Raw genomic sequence first — 14965 nt, 5'->3', positions numbered from 1 at the left:
TATAGTAATATAATATGTATAATATAATTATATGTAACTATATAAATATATTACAATATTTGTATCTTTTAGAGGAGAGTTTGAGAAATTCAGGGAAGAGTGAGGAGCTTCCTGTAGCAGCACCATTCACCATGTCCTCAGTTATCTTAAGCAAATTAACCAGCAAAACAAAACAAACATCAAAACAGGTTAACAGTTTTGATATTAATTCATTCAAGTAGTTCCCCAAGTGTCTATCAAATACTGCTTCAAAGCACATACAGAATTCTCTGGAGAGGAGGGTTTTAAATAAAATATTTTCTTTCTCATTATACTATTAGTGATGCAGTAGAGTCCCTCGTAGATTGGTGCACTTGGCACTGTTTGGCAGTCCTCGCCCTTAATTTGACTCTGGTCAGTCATAAGCATATATGAATGAACCTCACTCAAATGAATTTCTAGTGAGCAGATGCTTTTTTAATATATGAAAAGTGCTAACAATAAAGTGAGAACAAAACAGGATGAGCCTCTCAGCTGATTCAAGGACTTATTAGCTTGATACCCAAAGATATGTGGAAAACTAACACCTATCACAAATATTCTAATTTCAAAAATGTACTTGAACCAGGATGTGTTGCCCTATTGAGGCTGAAGGTGACTAGGGGACCAAGTTCACACCTCAGGGCATCATATCTTGTAATAATACTGTGTGTAGTATAACTCCAAGATTGAAGAAGTACTCCAGGATCAGTGGAGGTGGCCTCTAGTACATGTTCAGAGGAGTTAATGTGCCAAACTGTTTTAGCCTTATGTATATGACTGGGTGTTCAGAGAGACCATTAAGCTTCTTGAAGGTGTGATTTCACCCACATTCACCCAGGTTTTTTCATCTGTAATTGTGCACCCCCAAGTTGGATTTCAGGATCTAGAAACATGTTCTGACTATCCCAGAAAATACTGTAATTCTCTGCTTTGAAGACTGACTGCACTGACATGCTTCTGTATCCTTTCAATAATGGCCTCTATTTGATCTAACCGAGTGACATCTTAGTTTAGTGTCTCCTCACCCTGAGCACACTCTTGACATGTCACTTCTGTGGACAGGAAGAATGTATAAAGAACAATTCATAAAAGGAGAATTCCAAATGGTTAATAAATGGCTAAAAGAAAAAGTTTAATCTCAGGGACAATAAAAATGCAAATAAAAACGACATCCCTGTTTATAGCAACACTATCAACAATAGCCAGGGGCACCTGAGTGGCTCCGTCAGTTAAGCATCCAATTCTTGGTGTCAGCTCAGTCATGATCTCACTGTTCCTGAGTTCAAGCCCTGAGTTGGGCTCTGTGCTGACAGTGCGGAGCCTGCTTGAGATTCTCTCTCTCCCTTTCTGTGCCCCTCCCTTGCTCATGCTCTCTCTCTTTCTTAAAAATTAAATAAGTAAAACTTAAGAAAAAATTTAACAACAGTCAAATTATGGAAGGAGCCCAAATGCCCATCGACCAATGAATGAATTAAAGAAGATGTGGTATATATACACAATGGAATATTACTCGGTGATCAAAATGAATGAAATCATGCCATTTGCAACAACATGGATGGAACTAGAGTGATTATGCTAAATGAAATAAATCAGAGAAAGACAAATATATGATTTCACTTAGATGTGGAATTTAAGAAACAAAACATGAACACGGGGAAGGGAGGGAAAAATAAGATAAAAACAAAGAGGGAGGCAAAACCTAAGAGACTCTTAAATACAGAGAACAAACTGAGGGCTGCGGGAGGAGACCTAGGTAAGGGGATGGGCTAAGAGGGTGATGGGGATTAAGGAGGGCACTTCTTGGGGTGAGCACTGGGTATTATATGTGAGTGATGAATCACTAAATTCTACTCCTGAAACCAATACTACATTACATGTTAACCAACTTGGATTTAAATTAAAAAAAAAAAGTCTAAATACATAAATAAACTTAAAAAAAAGGACATCCTTTTCTCTGATGAAATGAAAAAATGTATTTTACATTATAATTCTCACATTTAGCTTAGGTTTGTGAATTAGGCAATCTCATACACTACTGCTGTAAGTGTAATTTTCCAGAGGACAATTTGGCAGTCTATTTCAAGACCTAAACTCCTACTTTTAGGAATATATCATAAGAAAATAACCAGAAATGAAAACAAAACACATGTATAAGGATGTTTGTAAGGTTATCTATAACAGAAACAAATGTCCAATTAGGAAGACTATTGTACAGTCATGAATAATGTTTTGAAGAATATGTAACGACAAAAGTTTAGTAGAACCTGCCAAAAATATGTTCTGAGATAACACAGGTTCAAAGTAACTGCACCTCCCCCCATCAGCTCCCCTTCTCTACTGGGATACACTAAAGTCCTTATCTTCTGGGGTGTGGGGGATGTAGAGGGGGGGACAAGGCTGGGTAGGGAAACAACAGGCATCCCTTCTTGGAAAGCAGGGAAGTGGAGAGTTTTGCTCCGGTGTTCTTATACCTCCAAAAGACTCCAGAAATTACCATCGCTGTCCTGGAAGTCCTGTCAACCCCTGAAGCCAGAATCCTCCCCATCGATATTTGGAGCAGATAAATGCCACCAGGTGCACCAAACTGAAGCCAGGACTTGGGTGGGTTTAGATTTGACTGGTCACCTGCATAGGCCATCCCAATTGTTTCATTAACCTTATAGTAATGTGACCTCAGATTTTGTGGCTAAATTCTTTACTGTTTTCCATTGAGTGGAAAAAGCAAGATAGAAAACTTTATGCACCTTTGCTCCTAATTCAGCAAAACAAATAAGTAAACTCTAAATATACAGATATACACAAACAAAAATAAAATATTAAAAAAATTATTAGTGGTTACTTCTGATTAGTGAGCTATGGGTAATTTTAATATCCTTTTTTTTAATTCAAGTATCATTAACATATAGTGTTATATTAGTTTCAGGTGTACAATATAATGGTACTCTATATTATACTTTCCTATATTTTCCAAAAATTTTTTTAAGTTTATTTTGAGAGCGACTGAGTGCACAAGCAGGAGAGGGGCAAAGAGAGAGGGAGGATCCCAAGCAGGCTCCCACATTGTCATGCAAAGCCCACCCAACACGGGGCTCAAACTGAGGAATCCGAAACTGTGAGATGCTGACCTGAGCCAAAATCAAGAGTCGGACTCTCAGTCGACTGAGTTACCCAGGCGCCCCTGTATTTTCCAAATTTTTCTATATTGGACATGTATTACATATATATATATATATATATATATATATATATATATATATATTCTCTGTCTCTCTGTCTCTGTCTCTGTCTCTCTCTCTCTCTCTCTCTATATATATATATTGAGAGGAGAGGTGCCTGGCTGACTCAGTTGGTATAGAGCATGTGAATTTGATCTCGGGGTTATAAGTTGGAGCCCCATGCTGAGTGTAGAGGTTACTTAAAAATAAAATCTTACTGAGGGAAACTTTTTTTTTTCTAACCCAAAGATCTGTTTGTAAATATATGGCTCTTCATAGAGAAATCGATTTTCAATCTAGCTAATTAAATTTATCCGGCCTTATTTTAATGGCTGACTATTACAGAATGCTTCTTCCTTAGAGTAACATCTTAAAACTCTATTGGATATAAAGATGTAAGCAGCATCTGCTTTAGATACTGTCAAGTGGAATCTTGAACAACCACGTTCACATTTTTGGAAAGGATTTCACAAGGTCTGAAAATATGGTCCCTGTTTCAAGCTTAGTGTAACATTTTATAAATGTACCATTTTATTAAATGTTACAACATTCTTTTGGTTAATGAAAATATTTAATCCAATTTTCTTGGCCATTTAAAATTTTAGTGATCTCTTGCAGCATAAGGGACCCTCTTGCTTTAAACCTGACATAAAGTGAAAGACCTGGAAAAACCAAGAGACATGGAAATAAGACTGGAAGTCATAGGGGTATGAAACACACACATACTTTCCCATTCTTCCAACTGCATTATTTCCAAGCAAAGGATCATTTAGGGTCCACAAGTAAATGGCAAACGATGTAGCACTTTTGTGGCCTGGAGATTCTTTTCTGTGAAGAGGCAGTGGGATTTCAATTATTTACGCTAGAATTTAATGACCTTATTAGGCCTTGACCCTGCCTCCTGCCCAGGAGTGGAAGGGGAATCTTAAAAAGATCCCTTAAAGGGAATGAGCCCACACAGCACAGGCCTCTCTCTGGGACAAGTGAGGCCCAACCCCATGCTTTTCTTCCCCTTCAGACTCCCTAACTGGATGCTTAGCAGGGAGAACAAAATGAGGAAATCGAAGCTTTGCCAGGGGATTTCTCGTTTTTTCTACAGCTCAGTTCTTCATTTTTCTTCATCTTTCCTGGGAGCTTTTTTCGCGTGTGCCATCTGGACCCAAGAGAACCGGTCTCACAGTTGTCATAGGATGGATGAACTGAAGCTATACTGTAATTTCTGTTAGCCTGTGGATGATGAAAGGGGGGCTCCTGAGGAGGGGGGAAGTAATTCTGAGGCCCCTGGACCCAGAGAAGGTTGGCTTTCCACTCACTTGCTTTGTGAGAGTCAGGGAGGGAAGGCCACGGAATGTACTGGGTGTTTATTTAAATTAATTTATTTAATTATTATTTATAATTATTATCTATAATTATTATTTATAATTATTTAATTTAATATTTATTTAAAATTATTTATTTAATTTATTTAAGTGATTTTATCTATTTGTGAATGAATAGTGATGCAAAATTGAAAAAGTAAAAAACCAGTATGCAATGAAAAATGGGTCTTACTTTTCTGCCCTGTCCAGCCCGTTCCCTGCTTGCTTGCTACCGATTTCTTATGTATCCCTTTGGAAATATTCTTTTCCTGTCCAGTTTTTTTTTTTTTAACACAGATATCATAGTGTACATACTGTTCTGTACCTTTTATTCACTTGAGAATTTATCTTGAGTTTTCTTTGTAGTACATATAATGATCTTTCTCTCTCTCTTTTTAAACATTTTTAAAGTTTATTTATTTTGAAAGAGAGAGTGTACAACTAGGGAAGGGGCAGAGAAAGGGAGAGATCCCAAGCAGGCTCTGCGATGTCACGGAGCAGAGATCAAGAGTTGGACGCTTAATCAACTGAGCCACCCAGGCGCCCGATCTTTTTCTCTTTTAAATGATTTATAATATTTCATGATATGGATATGCTATCATTTCTATAGCTGGGCCTCAGTCTTTGGATTAATCAGTTGATTTCCAATCCTTTGTGGTTATAAACAGTGCTGCAACAAATCCTTGAACATGTATTCTTTTGCATCTCTGCAAGTGTATGTGTAGGGTAAATTCCTAAAATTAGAATTGCTAGGTCTAAGGGGACATGTATTTTTAATACTAACAGATGTAAAATTATTTTCCATAATCCCATCATTGATGAGAGGGCCTGATTTCTCACATCCTTGCCAACACAATGGAGACACTGAATTTAAATTCTGGCCCTGGAGATTAAGAGTTGCTTCTTTCTCCCTCCCCCACCCCCCCCGCCCCATTTCCTTAAGAAAAAAAATCCCCGGATGCTAAGAGGTAGGCTTTCTACTCCCAATTTACATCTGAAAATGCAGGGATGCAATTCTGTGCGCACAATTCTTTCACTTTACATTTGTTTTCTTATTTGGATGAAGTTTAAGATCTGAGAGAGTTTCTTTGAGAGACTCTAGAGGGGAAAAAATAAACTAAAAGTTAAAGAAGTTCATTGTGGTTTATTAGCTTTATAAGGCTTCAAAATTTCAGGGCTTTTAAAATCAGCACAAAGGAGTTTTTATTGTCTGACAGTTTTAGCTGAGGGGGGTCCTTATGGCCAGCAGGGGGCAGCATGTCCCCATAGAGAGTCAAGGCTGAGCCTCCATTAGCCAACTGAACACGCTCCAGGCCCGGGACTTAGAACCTGTTCAGTCTGAAGCTCTAATTCACTTTGTTACCTTCACTGTCATCCCATGGTTGAAAACAGACTGGAGTTCCTGAGTACGGAACAAGGCTTCGCGAAAAAACCAGGATAAATTACAATGTTAAATGCCAGCCAAATCCAGGGTGGCAGGGAATCAGGGGGAAGAATATTGTGAGCATAAATAAGAATAGCACCATATTGGCAGAATAGAATTTAAATATTTGATTATTCCAGCCACCATTTCTGGTACAGAAAGAATATCCTTTATTGGATTAATATATTTCAGACACCAATGAAATTTGGTACTTTCTGAGAAGACCGAAAAAAAAGTCAAATAATATCTTGTATCCCCTAGATGCAGGAGTTGTTATTTCACCTTAACAAGCAAATTAATCTGCTCCCTTAATATGAGGCTTTTCAACCAGCAAATACTGATTGAAAGCCAGGTGCAGAGGATATGGGGTAGAGAAGACATGGGCCTCTGCTCTTGCTGGCAAAGCAGAAAACACTTGGGACCCGGGTCAGGTAGCTGAGGTTCCAGCTTTAGGTGAGGCACCATAACTGGGGTTGTGGCCTTAGGCAAGTTACTTAGCTTCTCTGTGTCCCAGAAATGTAAGTGAAACTAATGCCACCTACCTCATTGACCTCATAGGTACACATATGAAATGCCACATGCGAAGATGCCTGAAAAAAAGAGCCAGTGCTCTACAAAGTATTTTAAAACCCACACAATAATGAATATGCCCTGTGGCAACAGAAGTGGCAACGTAGTGAGTCCTGACTATGTGTTGGGCACCGTGCTCCACAGACACGTGATCTCAGTTGAGATCATGCCCTTGTGCAGTGGGGATCATTTTCCAGGTGAGGAATTCAAGGTTTGGGGACGTTGGGAAGCTCCCTCAAAGTCAGACTGTGGTGGAGCAGGATCAAATCCAGGTCGGCCTCCAGAGTCCACAATCAGGTGTGCCAGTCTGGTTCTTTATCATTCCTCACAGTTCTGCACTTAGACATTGTAGGTCTTGCTCCCTTAAATTTACTCGTAAGAGAACCAGCAGTTAGGTCATGTGCCATCTCATGAAAAAATACTAAAATGTAAAGTTATGATTTTCCACACCTCAATTTACGGAATCAGTTGGTTTCAAGACTATTCCATGAAATAATTTCTCTGTGAAAATGGGGCACCTGGCTAGCTCAGTCGGTACAGTATGCCATTCTTGATCTTGCGGTTTGGGAGTTCAAGTCCCACACTGGGTGTGGAGCCTACTGAAAAAAAAAAAGAAAAATGGAAATTGGACTTGTGTCTTAGGAAAAATTCTAGGATAACTGATGAGAGTCACAATTTAGTAGCAGGAGCTCTTATTGGCTAAGGGAAAAGCAGAGAAATAACTACAGGAAACCAGGAGGAGAAAAAGCACAAAGAAGGAATCAACAAAAAGAATCCTAGAGGAAAGGTCCAGGCAGGTTTCTTGAGTTTCCTGCCCTATAGGAAATCGGGTGTGGTGGGGATTTATAAAGAGGACTTCCCAGGAAGGCTAAGCCTCCTGGGCATAGAACTGCCAAAGCCCTGGGCCACACCCCGCACAGGATGCCCAGGGGAACTGCTAGCAGATGTGAAGGGTCTTGCTTTGTGAATTATGCAGTCTCATTAGCTGGTGATGAAGTGGCTCACAAAGCATGGATCCCAAGTGCCTTACCGAGTTTGGTACTATTTGGTGCTTGTTATTTTTTTCACAAGTCACACAGCCACAAAGAAGGTAAGTGCTTTTCGGTTCCTGGGACCTTCAGTGCAAGAGCAATTATCTATCATCTGGCAGCTCCCAGTGTAAGACAGGCACTGTTCTAATACTTCATATACAATAGCCCTTTAATAACTAATTAAAAAAAAATGTTTAAGAGAGAGAGAAAGCGTGCACGCAGGAATGGGGAAGGAGCAGAGAGAGACAGAAAGAGAGAGAATCCCAAGCAGGCTTCTCACTATTAGTGCAGAGCCCCACACAGGGCTCAATCTCATGACTGTGAGATCATGATCTGAGCCAATATCGAGAGTTTGATGCCTAACCGACTGAGCCACCCAGGCGCCCCTTTATTTTATTTTTAATTTTTTTAACGTTTATTTATTTTTGAGACAGAGAGACAGAGCATGAATGGGGGAGGGTCAGAGAGAGGGAGACACAGAATCTGAAACGGGCTCCAGGCTCCGAGCTGTCAGCACAGAGCCCGACGCAGGGCTCGAACTCACCGGCCGCGAGACGTGACCTGAGCCGAAGTCGGGCGCCCAACTGACTGAGCCCCCCCAGGCGCCCCTTTAATAACTAATAAATAATGGTTCTATTATATCCATTTTACAGATGAAGAAATTGAAGCTTTTTGTCTCAAGTAGAAATGGCACAACCAGGATTTGAACCCAGGCAGTCTGGTTCTAGAGACTGTATTCTTAACATTCCATTATTCCATCTTCTTAAATTAATAAGGAACAGGCACAGCGGGAGGAGAAATAGGAGGAAAAAAAAAAAGACAGACAATAAATGGACCCTATGAATACCACCACTTAGTTCAATAAGCAGCTTCTGAAGAACCTGACAGGAGCCCTGCCTTGGAACTAGGCACTCCTGAGCCACAGCCCCTTCACACTCTGCAAGAGGTGTGGAGAAGCTGAACAGGTTTTTTTCTATACAATGTGGTAACACTGTTGAACAGGAAAGTCCACTGGTGCGCGACAGAGATTCCTGTGTTCCCAAGCACATACCAAACGTGGAAAGTTACTGAGTTAAAGTGGCTGACCATTAAGGCACAGACTGATTCAGTCAAAGACCAACTATTGTGGAGTCCATTGTCACTCTGCTTCTATAAAACTAATCTTGTTTTTACAAGACTGTTCTGGAAAAGTGAAATTTAAACAAATTCACAACCCTACTGGGTTTTGGTCTCTGTTGTTTGCTTTAAAGACCGCAAAAACACTCAAGCAAACTTTAAATAAAAGTATTAAGTCCTGCAATAAAAAGTGAAGCTGAAAATATTCCACTGGTAAAATTATTTCTACTTTTGCTGTATGCTTTAAAGTTTTCGAAGTGGAATGGCTGGAAAATACTTTCCACTAAAATCTGCAGAATGATGACTAATCTATTTGCGCCTGTTCATTAAATTGCTAATGGCAACTACGGAAAAGTAAATACCTTGTCCCCAAAGCTTTTGCTTTAAACGAACGACAAGCAAGTGCTTTCCAACAGAGACCAAAGAAGCCTGTCCCCAGGAATTGCAGAGGGGCAACGAATTCTAATGGGACCCCTTTCTAATGGGTTCCTGTTCCCGGTGTAGGGCTCGGGAGCAAAGGCGGGTGGGGAAAGGCCAGCGGGGCTTTTGGGGATGGAGGGGATGGGTCGCCCCTCAGAGTGGGGCTGTCGCCTCCTCGCTCCGGTCCGCCGGCCGCGGCCGAGAGGAGCCCCGGGATCGAAACCCAGTCGTTCGCAGCGTCTGGGCAGCGAGTCCGCGGGCGGCTCCTCCATCCTCTGGAGGATGCGGACCCCGGATACGTCCCAGATGCGCCCCAGAGCGCACACAGCCTGGCCTATGCAGGAGCTCAAAAAAAACACAAAGCGAGTGGCTGGGGGAAGGGGCCGGCGCGGTGGGCGCGGGGCCGAGCGCACGCGTCGCTCCGAGCCCAGGCGCCGCCAGCCAGCCCGGGTACCCACAAAGCCCCCGCAGCCCCCTTTCCTCTGGGGTGGGGATTTGAGAAACCCTAAGGGGAGAGAAGCCCCCGGCCCCGGGCCCTCCCGCCGCGGTCCGAGCCGGGACTAAAGGCTGCCCGCCGCGCAGGAGCCTCAGACTCTTCCTTCTGGGCGGGGGGGTGGGGGGGAAGATGGCAGGTCCGGGAAACAAAGGAAACTTGGACCCGGCCCCGGCGCGGCGTGTGTGGTTCGCGAGTTCGCCCCGGGTCCTGTGTGGGAGTCGCCGGGCGCCTGTGCCAGCCTGCACGCAGTCGGCGCGGGGAAACACAAAGCAGCACGCCAGCAGCCGGGGGCTCCCGGCCGCCCACCTGCCGTGGCCCGGCAGCCCTGGGGTCTCCTGGCCGCCGAGGGCCCGGGCGGCGGCGGAGGGAGGGGGCGACAGGGAGCGCGACGGGGGAGGGGGCGGGGAGGCGGCCGACGCGCGCGGGGGGCGGTGGCGGCGGAGGAGGGGAGCGCGGGTGGGTGGGCGGCGCCACGTCACGGCTATTGTGGCTGTCCCGGTATATAAGGTCCCGCCGGCCGGCCGCCCTCCCCACCTTGCCTGCTCCCGCCCCAAGCCAGCGGTTCTCTACTCACCCCGCATCCAGTGAGACGCGCCGCGCACCGACGCCGACGGAGCGGACATGGGCAGAGCGATGGTGGCCAGGCTCGGACTGGGGCTGCTGCTTCTGGCGCTGCTCCTACCCACGCAGGTGAGGCGCTGGAGCCCGCGGGGCTCGGGGGCCGCGCCTGACGGGGGGGGGGGGAGCCGCCCCCAGGGGACCGGCTGCGCCCCCACCGCGGGCCGCGGACTGGGGCGCAGAGAGAGAATCCCGCATAATCTGGCCAGGGGGAGGACAGCGTGGAGCCCGCTTTCGGCTCCCTGGCGGGCTGCCCCCACCCTCCCACGGCCCCGGGAACAATGCACCTCCGCGCGTGGGCCGGGAGGCCCCTACCCTGCCCTGCCCTAAGTCCCAGGCAGCGCTTTCTGAGGCCGACTGGCGCCTGCCACCCGCTTTTGCCCAGAGGTCCGAAGCACTAGCGGAGAGAATGAACCCTTCCCACCTCTGGAGCGCCCGCAGACCCCAGGCCGTTCCGGGAGGGCGTCCCGCGTCCCTCTAGGAGTGTCTTCGCGCCCCTTGCGCACACACAAAGAGGGGACGATCCCTTTCGGGGACGCCGCTCTCACTCCCATCCTCCACTCCCCTGGTTCGGGGATGCCGAGGAAGCCCCGGCTTTCTGGCCCTGTTAACCCACCCCAGTCCCGCGTGGGTCTGGCTGAAGCCTGGGCGGGGACCGGCTCCGGACCCTGCGCTCTCCCGGGTACGACCTTACATGACACGTCCACCTCTTGTCACCTCGTTATCCCATAGTAGCTCCCATCGGCTACCTCTGGGCAGGCGACGGGTGGGACGTTGCGTCCCAAGTCCGCGCCAGGCTTTGTCTCCGTCTCCGCCGCCCCCTCCCCAGAGCCTCTGTCCAGGGAACCGCCTCGTGTCAGCGCGGTTACGAGGACTGCGCTGCCCCGCAGGTGGGTGCGCGGCGGCCTCGAGGGAGGCTAGGGGCTGAGCCTGGGAGACCCGAGCGGGAGGGCGCTGGGGGGCGAGAAGGGCCATTTCTCTCCAGCAGCTCGAGCTCGGAGGGCACGGGTGGGAACGGGGGTCTCCCCACCGCTTTCAGCTGGAGCTTTTTGAGGAGTGTCTCCTGAGTTTTTCCTCCGAGAAGTGGGGTGCGACGGGTCTTTGGTCCCCAGACACCCAGCCGCCGTGCTCACCTGGGAGCGCAGCCGGAGAGAGGAGCGCTCCTCGGCTTCCCCTCCGCGGGCCGCGTAACTGTACTCTATTGTCTTGCGGGTCGGCTGCGCTCCGGAGGTTTTTACAATTCGTCGGTGGGGGAGGGGCGCGGCCGCAGAAAACGAAATGATCCCCCCTACCCACACCCCTTTCTAACCAGCTTTATCCCCCAGAAATTTCAAGAGGGGGGTTTAGTTACGCAGATTTAATTTGGTAGGGAAAATCTTTGTTTAACGTCAATTTAATATAGTAACATTAGTTTCTTTTGTTGGTGTAGAGGATCCTTAGATTCTCCATTGCTGCACTAGGCTCTGACAAAGGTCACCTGCTGCACTAAAGCTCTTTGTATGAATGAGAGCAGATAACCCGTCAGGCATCCGAAACCAGGTCTTGTCCCCAAACAGCAGCCTGCTTTAAATAATTTACCATATTAATGCCTTTCTTTTGGTAAGAGTGCTGTTTCCTGGTAGGACAAGCAGATTCTTGCACACAGTAGGTGCCCAATAAATGTGTTTGACTTGATCGAGATTTTTCTTTAGTTTATTTTGTATAGGATTTATGCATTTTTAAGTCTACATTTGCTTAGCGACGGGTTTTACAACAAAGGGTGCTGACGCTGATATCGAATGGATTTATCTTTGGATCACAGGCAACTAAATGTACATGTGGCCCAGACCTGCTTGGTGCCACATCCTCCCTCCTGCCTGTAATCAGAAGCCCTTGTAAACCCTCCCTCGCAGTGAGAGCTGAAATCTCCCATCTGCCTTTGTTCTGTGACAAAGGAGAGATTATCACGTGCTCCGATGGACTGTGCATTTGGTGACTTGAAAAAATCAGCGTGGCGAATGATGCCACTCAGGCCCTGGGACACTGGAGGAACCTTGGTTGTTGGCCACAGCAATGGGCTTAATGACCAGGCAGGGAGGCTGCTGCTGGTGAAAATTTAACACCAAACCCTCGGCATCTTTTGTGAAGTCATTCTGACTTCATGGTGTTTGGGGAGAAATAATTTTGCTTCAAACAAAGGACTCCTATTTTTCAATTTAAAACAAATGTTGTGGCTGTTTTTGAGAAGGGCCCTTTTGAGATTGTAAGGGAGCCGAGAAGATGTCCCTTGACCCCTTAAGTTAAATCCAAAGCTGTGTTAAATGGGTATGTGGAAGTTACCTAGCAAATCTAGGGTATACAGTGACTCAATTCTAATGTTTTAAGTCACATTTTCCAATATTGTAGAATCCAAGTTATTCATGCAACTCGAAAATCTTCCCCTTCCTAGGAAAATAGAGGAAATCTTTTTGCAATGCCAGTAAGTCAGTATAGTCACAAAAACTAGACTTGGTCCTTTATTACTTTAAAAAGAATTAAAAATAAAGTCCCACTCTTGGGAGTTATAGTTACTGAGGAACATTTTTGTTTGTTTTTGGTCGTTACTATTTGCAGTCATTTAGGCATCTGTAGGTAGTGTGCTTGGAAGCTGAAAGAATGATCTTAGACTAAGCAAGAATTCAGAATTAAGTGATGGAGTAAGGAAATAATGGGGAAAGAGCAATCTAAGAATATATCCTCTATCTGAATTGTATATTATGTGTACGTGGAGGCAGCTGTGATGTGTGGAAATTTATCAGTGTAACTTTTTATGTATTTTAGATTTATTCAAATCAAACAACTGTTGTAACGCTTTCAAGTAACCCCTCCCAGAATACCTCGACTGCCCCAAATACAGCTAATGCCACCACCACCACGGCAACTGGCGGTGCTCTCCAGTCAACAGCCAGTCTCTTCGTGATCTCACTCTCCCTTCTACATCTCTACTGTTAAGAGACTCAGGCCAAGAAACATCTATACTTCCCCATCTTCTAAACCTAATCCAAATGGCGTCTAGACATCTGGTGTGACAAGGAAAAAAACAGGTCTTCAGTGAATCTGCTAATTCCACACCTTATTTTATTGACACAGAAAATGTTGAGGATCCCAAATTTGATTGGTTTGAAGAACATGTGAAGGGTTTGACTAGATGATGAATGTCTGTTAAATCTACTGGAGTTTCATGTACAAGATGAAGAGACAACATCCAAGATTAGTTAAGAGATGATTTCTTTAAATGTGGCTTAAGAAGTATGGACACCTAAAATTCCACCTTGAAAATGAGAATAGATTTTATCTTACCTAGATACAAAGGATGGGATGTAAACAGAATCCGTTTTCATTTGGCTCATTAAATCTTTATGGCCATAAAACAGTTAGGTAATACAAAAAGCTTCCATGATTCTATTTATATATACATTAGAAGGAACTTCCAGGTGTCACTGTAAATCCTCAATGCGTTGTCTCAGCAGTACTAATTTAATGCCTATGTACTCTAGATAAAGTTTTACATTGTTCAGCTATCACTGTTTCTTGGGAACTGAACTCTTTCCTCTGAGGCTTTGGATTTGACATTGCATTTGATTTTTTTATATAGTAATTGACATGTGCCAGGGCAGTGATGGATTGGAATCCACCCCGGATTGAAGCATAACAAGTAAATTTTGCTTACATACTATCACTTAGTCCTGTTCAACAAGAGTGCCAGATTCATTTAGCTAAACTGATTCCAAAGAGTAGAAGTACATTGACCTCAACTAATTTAAGAATGCTTTGTATTTCTGCATATGCTGAATACTTTTTACGATTTAAAAAATGATCTGTTTTGAAGGTAAAATCGACAAATCTTGAAATTAAAAAGGCAAAATATGTGCCGGAGCCAAAATTGTAAATCAAGTATTTGGGAAGTGAAGATTGGAAGCTTGCTTACATTAAATTCGGAAACACTTTTATACTCTTTCTGTAAATACTTTTTTTTTTTTTTAACTCTGAATCAGAATAGCCACATTTGGAACGCTTTCTGTTAGTCAATATTTTTAGATAGGTAGAACCTGGTCCTAAGCCTAAAGTGGGCTTGATTCTGGAAAGTAAATCTTTTCACAACTGCCTCGATGCACAGAAAGCTTTTTAAAAATAGACACTCTAAGGTCTTTTGTTCGCATGGTCACACACCGATGCTTAGATGTTCCGCTATCTAATATGGTCACAGTAGTCTTGATAACCAAGGTCCTTTTTTCCCATCTTTAGGAACCCACACCAGAAAAACTGTATCCAGCAGATCTCAAGCTACTGTGTGTGTGAATGAACATTCCGTTTTGTTTCATACCTGAATGCTGTACATCTATTTTGGATTGTATATTGTGTTTGTGTATTTATGCTTTGATTCATAGTAACTTCTCATGTTATGGAATTGATTTGCATTGAACACAAACTGTAAATAAAAAGAAATGGCTGAAAAAGCAATCTGTTGAATTTTAAGTTTTTCTGATACAGGGAATATTTTGTGGGTTATCATGGTTGTAGGAGTCTACGTAAGCCATTAAGGATAGGTCAATATTTTCCTACTAACCAGAACATTATAGGTAAACTATTTGGCATTACTAACTAGTAGAAGGTTTTGACCAAAGAATTCATCTAAATGTTGACATCTTTAAAGCTTTTAAGGAAGGGAGCACTCCTAG

At 44.2% G+C, this 14965-nt stretch overlaps 1 long non-coding RNA gene across 1 annotated transcript; it reads left to right on the top strand.

The window, feature by feature from the left end:
• The first annotated feature begins 10140 nt into the window (after positions 1–10140).
• LOC125166739 (uncharacterized) lies at positions 10141–14747 on the top strand. Its single transcript, XR_007152518.1, has 2 exons — positions 10141–10340; positions 13068–14747. It is a non-coding gene; the product is annotated as an uncharacterized LOC125166739 (long non-coding RNA).
• Positions 14748–14965: the final 218 nt, after the last annotated feature.

The sequence above is a fragment of the Prionailurus viverrinus genome, chromosome B2, assembly GCF_022837055.1.
Source record: "Prionailurus viverrinus isolate Anna chromosome B2, UM_Priviv_1.0, whole genome shotgun sequence".
Lineage (NCBI taxonomy): Eukaryota > Metazoa > Chordata > Mammalia > Carnivora > Felidae > Prionailurus > Prionailurus viverrinus.
This window is presented reverse-complemented; position numbering and strand designations above follow the sequence as displayed.